This window comes from Trachypithecus francoisi, unplaced genomic scaffold (assembly GCF_009764315.1).
Source record: "Trachypithecus francoisi isolate TF-2019V2 unplaced genomic scaffold, Tfra_2.0 Lachesis_group11, whole genome shotgun sequence".
Classification (NCBI taxonomy): Eukaryota; Metazoa; Chordata; class Mammalia; order Primates; family Cercopithecidae; genus Trachypithecus; species Trachypithecus francoisi.
In genome coordinates, this window is record NW_022681456.1 from 1737761 (window position 1) to 1749084 (window position 11324).

The 11324-nt window shown below is 50.7% G+C and overlaps 1 long non-coding RNA gene across 1 annotated transcript in view; it reads left to right on the forward strand.

The window, feature by feature from the left end:
• The window catches only part of LOC117090938, a 35630-nt gene extending 24965 nt beyond the window's left edge, over positions 1 to 10665 (forward strand). The window contains exons 2-4 of the long non-coding RNA XR_004440155.1: positions 4774 to 5009; positions 9785 to 9972; positions 10557 to 10665. This is a non-coding gene — a long non-coding RNA (uncharacterized LOC117090938). The remainder of the gene's footprint in view (positions 1 to 4773; positions 5010 to 9784; positions 9973 to 10556) is intronic.
• The last annotated feature ends 659 nt before the right edge of the window (positions 10666 to 11324 follow it).

The window sequence follows — 11324 nt, forward strand, 5'->3', positions numbered from 1 at the left end:
CGATGAGCTGCACAGGTGGGGATGATGAGCATCGCATCGCATTTCAAGCAAATACTCAGAGCACTTGAGCTCACCATAATAGCAACAGGAGGGGCCATGAAATTGTGACAGTGGTATGTTAGGTACTACAGTGGGTTTTGTGCAGTTATGATTTCATGCTGCATCTTTATGTTTGTTTACATTTCTCTTGGCTGTGAATGATGCCATGTAAAGTCTGTGAGGGTTTATTTGTGTAATTTTGATACATTTTAACTTTTATAATAATTTGTCTAATATTGTGGTAGTGAATGATAAGATAGACTAGTATCTACATTTATTCTATGTATTCATGATATGCCTAACTTTAATTTTTTTCCAATATTTCTAGGTTATGTGTTTCATCTGCAAGTTTTCTCAAATTGTTGCAAATCTTCAAAAAATTTTCCAACATATTTACTGGAAAAAATCCACATATAAGTGGCTCCCCCACCAGTTCAAACCTGTGTTGTTCAAGAGTCAGTTATATTTATGAGGTGTTTTCAAAAGTTTATGGAAAATGTGTCTTACAAAAAAAACCATGCATGAATTTCAAATTTCTTTTGCACCAAAATAAACTCATACTAACTTGTTATAATATGTCTGAAAAGGGCCGGGCGCGGTGGCTCAAGCCTGTAATCCCAGCACTTTGGGAGGCCGAGACGGGCGGATCACGAGGTCAGGAGATCGAGACCATCCTGGCTAACACAGTGAAACCCCGTCTCTACTAAAAATACAAAAACTAGCCGGGCGACGTGGCGGGCGCCTGTAGTCCCAGCTACTCGGGAGGCTGAGGCAGGAGAATGGCGTAAACCTGGGAGGCGGAGCTTGCAGTGAGCTGAGATCTGGCCACTGCACTCCAGCCTGGGCGACAGAGCGAGACTCCGCCTCAAAAAAAAAAAAAATGTCTGAAAAGTATCTAGTTTGAGACATTAAGAAAGGTAAGACATCAGTTTGGAAAGAGTCCCTATTTAAGCAACATGAATTATGCTAAAATTGAAGCAGAACAAACACCGAATCTGTGGTGAAGCTTAGGTAGAGGACTGGTGAAGTCATTGATGCTTTATAAACAGTTCAGGGGGATAATGCCCCACAGAAATCAGCCATTTACAAATGGTTAAGTCATTTTTTTTTTTTTTTTTTTGAGACGGAGTCTCACTCTGTTGCCCAGGCTGGAGTGCAGTGGCCGGATCTCAGCTCACTGCAAGCTCCGCCTCCCGGGTTCACGCCATTCTCCTGCCTCAGCCTCCCGAGTAGCTGGGACTACAGGTGCCCGCCACCTCGCCCGGCTAGTTTTTTGTATTTTTTAGTAGAGACGGGGTTTCACCGTGTTAGCCAGGATGATCTCGATCTCCTGACCTCGTGATCCGCCTGTCTCGGCCTCCCAAAGTGCTGGGATTACAGGCTTGAGCCACCGAGCCCGGCCGGTTAAGTCATTTTAAGAAGGAACCGGATGATGTTGAACATGAAGGCTGCAGCAGCAGACCACGTCAGTTTGAGAGGAAAAAAGTAATCTCGTTGATGCCCTAATTAAAGAGGACTCGTGCTTAGCAGCATAAATAGCCAACACCATAGACATCTCAATTGGTTCAGCTTACCCAATCCTGGCCAAAAAATTAAAGTTGAGCAAATTTTCTACCGATGAGTGCCCAGACTGTCATACCCAGATCAGCTGCCAACCAGAGCAGAGCTTTCAATGGACATTTTACACCAGAGGGGGATCAAGATCTTGAAGCATTGCTTAGAAGAACTGTAACAGGAGATGAAACATGGCTCTGCTAGTACCATTCTGGAGACAAAGCACAATCACAGCAATGGCTACCAAGAGGTGGAAGTGGTACAGTCACAGCCAAAGTGGACCACCCAAGAACAAAGGTCATGGCAACAATTTTTGGGAATGTTCAAGGCATTTTGTTTGTTGACTTTCTGGAGGGCCAAAGAACAGTAACAGCTGCTTATCATGAGAGTGTTTCAAGAAAGTTAGCCAAAGCTTTACCAGAAAGTTGCGTAGGAAAGCTTCACCAGAGAGTCCTTCTCCACCACGATGCTCCTGCTATTTCTTACCATCAAACCGGGGCAATCTTTTTTTTTTTTTTTTTTTTGAGACAGAGTCTTGCTTTGTCACCCAGGCTGAAGTGCAATGGTGTGATCTCGGCTCACTGCAACCTCTGCCTCCCAGGTTCAAGTGATTCTCCTGCCTCAGCCTCCTGAGTAGCTGGGATTATAGGCACACACCACCGTGCCTGGCTAATTTTTGTATTTTTAGTAGAGACAGGGTTTCACCATGTTGGTCAGGCTGGTCTCAAACTCCTGACCTCATGATCCACCCACCTCAGCCACCCAAAGTGCTGGGATTACAAGCGTGAGCCACCATGCCCGGCCAAACCAGGACAATCCTGACAACATCCCTGGGAAATCATCACGCATCACCTTTCAGTCCTGATTTGGCTCCTTCTGACTTATTTTTTTCCTCATCTTAAAAAGTTTTTAAAGGGCACCCCTTTTTCTTCAGTTAATAATGAAGCCCAAGGAGAGGACATCGCTGGGCCCTTCTCTGGGGCTGACCCCGGCTGGGAGGAGAGCAGACAGTTGCCAGGGGTGGACATTTGGGACCACAGGGCCTTGTCCTGCAGCTCGAAAGCCCCTCTAGGGCTCCTGTCCCATTTCCCTCTCAAATCTAGCCCACCATGGCAGGGAAGCTCGTGGGCAGAGGAGGGGGACCAGGGAACTTTCCAGAGCCCCTCTCAGCCGTGTGATGGAAACGGGCCACCTGGGGAGGATGGTCATAGTGTCATCAGGCACAGTGCCCACTCCACTGCCCGGGACTGTGCTGAGAGCTCATGAGCCGTCCAGGACACTGCTTACATCCCAGTGCAAGATTCCAAAAACACGGGGAAAACCTAAGAACCGAACACAGGGAACTGTCTCAACTCTAGGACGGAGGCAGACAAGTGCTCTGCAGAAATCAGGGGGTCTCACAGATCTGCGTTAATTAGAAGCAATGGTGTCTGCGATCTAGTGAAATTGGTAGGTGACAAAATACTGTTTATAAAGTGGTCCCATCTAAGTATAAACAAGGTTACGTCTATTACATTCTATGTGTGCCTTTTTAAAAGTAAGACTCTAAAAGGTGGTAAAAATTCAATCCTAATTGTTCACAGTGATTTGTCTGATAATACAAATTTATAGGGTTTACTTTCTTTGCCTGTCAGTATTTTCTGACCCCTTCCCCTTCCTGCCTTTATGAGTAATGAATGTGCATTACTTATGCAGTTAAACAAATAGGAGGCTTTTAAAACTTGGCTTTGTTTCCTGGCTGGCATCTTCCTCTCTGGGCACATCCCCTGGCAAGAACAGCTTCTGAATTGTCCTATGTTTGTGAAATGCATGGACATTAGCTCTGCCTGGCACAGCTGAGAGCAAGGAAAAGTCAATCAGAAAAGCAGAGAAAAACAGATCCAAACACAACTCGAGTTCCAGAATATGGTGACACTCTGTGCACCCACACTTAGGTTCGCCTCATTTACTCGTCCTGGTGGAGAAGATACCGGAAGACGAGTCATTTAAGAGCAGTCCGTGGATGACTGAGGGTTTATATTTGGCTTCAGAATAAATTAATTCCCTTTTTAATAATGATCTCTTCCCAGGAGAATGGCATTTTAAAATGCCTGACTTGGCTAAATATTAAGAGTGGAGTCCTCAGTTCACACTGATGAATGGAGAGGGCAGGGGAGAAGCAGGAGTGGGTGGGGGCACAAGGAGGGCACCGGTGGATGGGGCAGCCTGTCTGGGAGCAGAAATCCCATAGACGGCATCCCCGGGCCCTTCCGTGCTGCAGCAGGAACCAGTGCTCGTAGGATGTCCCTGAACCATGGGCACTGGGGCAGAGTCCTGAAAGTAACACCTTCATGAAATTCAATAAGAAAAATCTGGGCAGACTTCATGAAATCTGATTTAATGATCTATTCTCATCATTAGAAGGGGGACTGCGGTTTGGGGCAAGGCTTGGGGAAGTTACTTTTCGGGATTAATTAAATAAGCCACGTGTATTTCTCCATGGAGACCTGCCCTGTCTATCTGCGTGCCGGTTAATCAGGGAATTGTCAGGAGGTGCTCCAGGGTCAGCTCCCACCCTGCTTTCCCTTGTCCCCATCCCCTCCTGTCCCCATCCTCTCCTGTCCCCATCCCCTCCTTCAGACTGCGGTCACCTACCCAGGCCAGGCTGGCGCTGGGGGCCAGTGGGGCAGGTCCACACTCTGTGGCTTTGTGAGAACACAGGCGGCAGGCGCCCCTTTGCATCCACATTTCTGTCCCCGTCCCTCCTCATGCCCTGCCTTTGATGGTGAAATGGAACTAGCTGAAACTCAGCTTCCTTCTGTGAAAACAGTAAAAAGGCACAGGCAAACAAGAATATGTGACCGTCACAGTGCAGCTGGGCTGACAGTCCTTCAAGTGGCTCAGAGTTCTTGTAAGGGAGGATAATTACATTTTCATTGTGTTAAAAAAGGAGGAAATGGGGAATACTCCCACCATCACTGCTTTGAATCTCCTCAGATTTCATTTCCTTCTAAAACAGGCAGGCCTGTGGCTGGACTCCTGACACCCCCGTGGGTGGGTGGGTGAGAAGGTGCTCGGGCCCCTTCAGTGTGGGTGAACCAAACCCCCAGAGCCCCCGCCAGCTTCTGTGCCGGGCTCCGACCCACGGCTGCTCACGAGGCGCTGAGCCTCCAGCGCATAACGGAATGTTCCCCCTTGAAGGTGTCATTGGCGTGGAAGAAGATGAACCTCATTGAAGAGCGTGTCTCCAGCTCAGCAGCACCTGGGATTTGTGCAGCCCGGGCCAGGGCGGAAGTGCGTTGAGGGGTTTCCCGGCGTGAGTTTGGATTTGGGGACCCGAGGACCCCTGGAAGGCGAGGAGGTTCCGTGTCGGTGCCAGTCCTGGGACCTCCCTGTGCAGAGAGGCTCACGTGTTCCCACGCGCCCTCCATCAGCAGGTGAGTCCCAGAGCGGGCTCTGCGGGGGGAAGGGGGCAGGGCGGAAGCCACGGGAGAGGCCCCACGCCGGGCGATGCGGCACCTGTCCGCGTGAGCCACTGAAGCCTAATTGTCATTAAACAGAACAAGACTGCCCGGAATCTCAACTGGATAATTCACACAATTAGATGAACAAGGGTTTGTTTGGTCCTAACATTACGGAGCAGAAGAACAGTATTCGTGGCGTTAACTCTGAAAGTGTCTCGTTCCCAGGAGTAAGCAGGGCAGCCTGTGATAGGAAATACTTCACCACGGCAAAGCCCCCGCCTCTTCCCTGTAGGGTGGCCTCAGGGTCCTCCAGGGAGAGCCCACTCTGACACCGCACCCAGGATGGTCATGACTACACATAGGCGGCTTCTTCGGGGTATAAAAAACATCACATTTTAATGACATAATCACCTCTTTTCATTATGTCATTAGCAAAAGCACCAAAATTATACATGTAGAACCTGAAATCAATAGGGGCCCTGTTTTGTAATTTGAACTATAATTTACAACGGTGAACCCTCCACGCTTCCAGGCAACATGCAGAGAAGGTAATTTCTAGATAGATGACAAGGGGTGCCTTCAGCAGCCTGGGTAGTCACACTGTTCTGTAGTAAAAAAGAGGTGTGTAGCCCTGGTGGGAAGCTTCAAGTTAAAGAAGCCAAGAAATTAAATAAACAGAAAGTAGATTTGAAATACATACGGCAAACTGGCAATTTGTCTTTGAGTGTTTCAAAATCACGAACTATAGGCTGGGCGCGGTGGCTCAGGCCTGTAATCCCAGCACTTTGGGAGGCTGAGACGGGCGGATCACGAGGTTAGGAGATCGAGACCATCCTGGCTAACATGGTGAAACCCCGTCTCTACTAAAAAATACAAAAAACTAGCGGGCGAGGTGGCGGGCGCCTGTAGTCCCAGCTACTCGGGAGGCTGAGGCAGGAGAATGGCGTGAACCCGGGAGGCGGAGCTTGCAGTGAGCTGAGATCCGGCCACTGCACTCCAGCCTGGGTGACAGAGCGAGACTCCGTCTCAAAAAAAAAAAAAAAAAAAAAAAAATCACGAACTATAAAAGACTAACACACTCTGGTGTTTTTCAAAGACAAAGTTGGGATTTTCCCTAACATTTAGAAGCAGTTGGGAGCACGTATGTGAACTCCTGTGTTGAAACTGCTCTGCATTCATTTAGGACTCTTATCTTCAAGTCACCTTCTGGAGGACCTGGGCATGTGTTTGGAAATGTCCATCTGGAACCGCGTGGGAATCCTTAGGGTCCAGCCGCGTAGGTGCTAGGGAGTCTGGACCAAATAGCTCCCACCGGTCCGGGTCCACTCTTCCTTGCTGAGGGGCATCTGGAGAAAGGAGGAGCCTGCATGGGGTGGGAGGCGGGGTCCTGCCTGTGCCTGGGGTCCTGCTGCTTCAGGGTCAGGACCCTGGGAACCCCACCCCCACCCACCGTGTCCTGCTCTGACTTTGCTCTTGGTGGCGGCGGCGGGGACCGGGGGTCTCTCCGTGGCTCTGCCAGGCTGGGAAATGCCTGCTCCATATCTAGCTTCCTGCTACGCCCTCCCCATCTTGGCCGTCAGCACCGCTCCAAGACCCAAATACTGTGGCTGTGGAGGGAGAACCTGGCTGGAGGCAGTCAGGGCTCCGCTGCTCAGCAACTTAAGGGGACTGAGCTGGCCTGGGGTTGGTTGCACATTCGCTACGGCTGCACATTCCCATTCTCTGCTTCCAGGGCAAGGAGAGGACTGTGCATCCTCAGTGACTGTGGTGCCTAACCCTGCTTTAGAGAAGCCTGTCCTTGCCCCCAAGCTGCTCTCCACGGAGTTCTGTTTGCACACAAGAGGTCGCTGTGAAGGAGTGTCCATCAGGTCTGGACGTGCTCCTGACCTCGCTGACTGAGAATGTGGTAACTAAGGTGACTAATGCTCCATTACTTCTGCGTCTGATACCCAGGTCCATGCAGGCTTCTTTGGCCTCTGTCCTTAATCCTTAAATTAATCCAAGGATGCAGCAGTCGGGGCCTCACTAGAGAACTCATGTATTTACCACACAGGAGACTGAGGCAAGGAGTGGATGGAGGGGATGGGAGAGCTGAGAAGTCGGACTGGAGCTGGGAGGCAACTCAGAGGCCAGGAGAGAAGGCGGTGGCTCCGTCCCTGGGATGGAGCGGAGTGGGTGGTGCTGGCAGAGCCCAGAGCTGGGGTCTCTGGGGAAGCTGGACCCACAGCAGCCTCGGTGTGCAGGAATGACGTACACAGCAGGCCGGAGGCTGCCTGATTCTCACACATGTTCACGGAGACCTGTGTGCAGCCATGATCCCCAGCCAGCATCTGGGTGATCCCCAGCCAGCATCCGAGAACTTGGCTTTTGGGACGTTTCCTGTGTGACTGGTTGACCAGGTCATTTGTGCACTCAGGGAACTAAGCCCTGCCCTACCAGCTGCCTGGACTCGGCAGTGTGATCAGGGCATGCCCGACTTCTGTCACCACAGTGGCTGCACAGGTAGAGGGTGCCTATGTGACCAGCCCTCTGTAGAAGCTCTGCACTCAGAGACCTACACAGCCTCCCTGAGAAGCAACACTCTGGATGTGCTGCTGACTTCATTGCTGGAGCAAGCCACGTGTTTGGTGTGATGCACCCTCCCCGAGGGGGAGCTCTAGCCCACACTTGGCCAGTCCAGACTCCCCTGGGTCTTCCTCCCCTGCTGATCTTGCTACATGACTTTTCTCTGTAATAAGCCATGGAGTCCACTCTCTAATCACGCAGTGTGTGGTGGCCCCAGGACCCCTGAGACATGGAGCTGCCAGGAAGACAGGTAGCTGCCCGGGGTGCTTGAGGCAGAGGAGGATGGGGAATAGCCTGGCTCTTCCCCTCCCCCATCACCCACCAGGGCCTCTCACTGCCTGAGCCCAGCCTGAGGCCAGCTGACCAGGGGTGTGGCAAGCCCAGCTCTACAAATTCACAACCGATCAGGAAGGGCAGGTCGTGGATGGGAGGGTGTCAGGGCCACAGGCCAGGACAGGCAGGTGAGTTGCTCTTGGGGGCATTTGCAGTTATACTAAGAAGCTCCAGGAAGGACATACACACATACATACACACATATATATACACATACATGTGCACACACACACATACACATATACACACATACGTATGCACACACACATACACAGACACACATATATACACACATATTCACACACACAGACACAGACACATGCACACATACAGACACATATATACATACATGCACACACATACACATGCACACATACAGACACACATATATACACATACATATGCACACACAGACACACATACACACACATACACATACATATGCACACACACAGACACACAGACACACATATATACACATACATATGCACACACACACACACAGACACACATATATATACACATATGCACACACAGACACACAGACACACACATATATACACATACATATGCACACACACAGACACACAGACACATACACATACATATGCACACACACATACACACATATATACACATACATATGCACACACACAGACACACATATATACACATACATATGCACCACACAGACACACATATATACACATACATATGCACACACAGACACACATACACACATATACACATACATATGCACACACACAGACACACACACACACATATACACACATACGTATGCACACACACATACACAGACACACATACACACACATATACACACATATTCACACACACAGACACATATACACATACATATGCACACACACAGACACACATATATACACATACATATGCACACACAGACACACATATATACACATACATATGCACACACAGACACACATACACACATATATACACATACATATGCACACACACAGACACACACACACACATATACACATACATATGCACACACATACACAGACACACATGCACAGACACACATACACACTCCCCTGACCTCCCATCTCCAGACCTTGTGGTCCCCATGAGCCCCCCAATTCCTGGCACTGCCGGGCTGTCCTGAAGGCTCTTTTGGCCGGAAACGGGCAGGGATCTGAGAGCACCCGCTGTCGGGTGAGTCCTGCTGAACTCACGTCAGAGATTAGGACGAGAAGACACAGGAGCAAACTGGGCTGGGGTCTCAGCTGAGGATGACAAGGAGGGCCCAGAGGAAAGCCCGGCCCCTCCCCTCTCCACTGGGACCCCGGGTGGATACTGCCATTTCCAGAATGGGTGGTGGGTTGCATGGGCTCCTGAGGTTCACTGAACCGGGGCTCTGAGGGGTCCCCAAAGTGCTTCCTCCCTGTCCTGTGCCCCCACCCCATGGGGTGGAACAGCCGCCCACAGGCCTGGGTTCCGCCATGCACAAGGGAGCTGGACCTTAGTGACTGTTCAGGAGGGAGTCTCTGGGCCACCCTCCCCATGACCACATGTCAATCCCCTTTGGCCCCAAGGGAATTTCTCATAATCCTCCCTTGTTGGAGCCCCCTCAGTGCCAGCCCCCCCTCATCACTCTCCGCTGAACCCCCACGAACAGCCTCCGAGGCACTTCCACCTGTCCTTGTCCCGCCAACCCTCCCTGTCCAGAGCAGCCATGGGGCCTCTTACAGTTTTAAGTCTGTCTGCATCACACGTTTCCTCAGAGTCTCCTCAGGCTGGGTGAGTTCTTGTCCTAACAGGCCCTGACTGCCTGGCCCTGCCTACCTCTCCTGCCTCACCAGGAGCTGCCCACACCTGTCTTCAGCCATCCAAGCTCCTAATCATCGGGGATCCTGGGACTCAGGCCTGCCTTTGCTGGACACTTCCCTTCGGCCCACCTGGCCACATTCCAGTCTTTCTTAAGGATTCTGCTTAAAAGTCGTGTCCTCTAAGTCTCCCCGCTAGCCTTCCCCACCATGATGACATCCAGGTAAGGCGCTTGGGGGTTTAAGGAGCAGATGGAGCAGTGGGGCTGGGCACAGATGTTGAGGCAGGGGTGAGGGCAGGAGCCAGGGAGTGTCAGGCTTTGACCCAGGAAGGAAGGGAGCCATCGGAGGGAGCGTGTGGCCTGGTGACTGTGGTCGGGAGACCTCTTCCTTCAGTGATAGTTGCGGTGGGCATGTGAGGAGGAGTGGCTGGGGGCTGCTGCGTGGCTGGGCTGCATCTGCCCTGCATGGCCCGGCCCCAGGTGGGGCAGGTGCTCCTGCAGTGGAGCTGCTTGCAGTTCCTGTCCCTGCCGTGTCACGTGGGCCTCCGCAGAGTGTGACAGGGTCCCTTGCGACTCTGTCTGTGTGATTTTCTAGTGTCTTCCCCAGGAACACCCTCCCAGTCATATAAGCCTCAGGCCCACAAGGCCTGGGCGCCTGTCCTGCTTCCCTGTGCCATGTCCCCGGGGGACGAGGGCCCCACCTGCCAGCTTGTGGACTTCAGTTCCCGTCAGTGCTCCCCCTACTGCAGCCCATTCTCACTGCAAATGCTCTTTGTTTTATTTTTAAAATGTAATTTCTTCCGAAGCAAATAACTCCAAAGCAGGAAGGAGGCAGTGGAGCTGAGAGGCACAGCTGTGCAGAGGACACCCCATGGCCGGTGTGGACACCCCGCTCCCAATTCATGTGCAAGGTGCTTCACGGGAGAGTTGGAAGGTGGTTATATCAGAATGGCACCGTGGGGGAGGGACTTGCCTGCCTTTGCTTGGGCCCACAGCTGCAGCGTTTGCATGCTGAAAGCCATTGCTATTCTAACTGTTGACAAGGGGCAGCTCCAGCACAGCTCTCAGCAGGAAGCCTGCTCCTCCCCTAGTGTCTCTGGCACCATCACTGAACCAGTATCTGCAGCAGCCAGCAAACTGACTAATTACTGATGAGCCCTTTGTTCCTGATGACCCAGTGGCTTTCATCTGGGGCAGGCCATGGGCAGAACATTTCACCCAACAACAGCAGGAAACACATTCTCTCCATGTTCACATGGTACAAGGAATACATCCTATTCCAGTGATAAAATAAGTCTCAGGAAATTTTAAAGAATGAAATTATACCAAGTAAGTTCTCCAACAACACTGGAGTGAAATTAGAAATCTGTAATAGAAGAAAACTTGGTAAATTGGTCTATATGTGAAAATTAGACAGCATATTTCTGAACAATAAAATGGGTCAAGAAAAAAATCATCAGGGAAGTTAGAAAATACTTTGAGATGGATAAAAACAAAAGCACAATATACCAGAATTTATGGGATACTGTGTCACAGGGAAATTTATTATAGCCACATACATCTAGATTAGACAA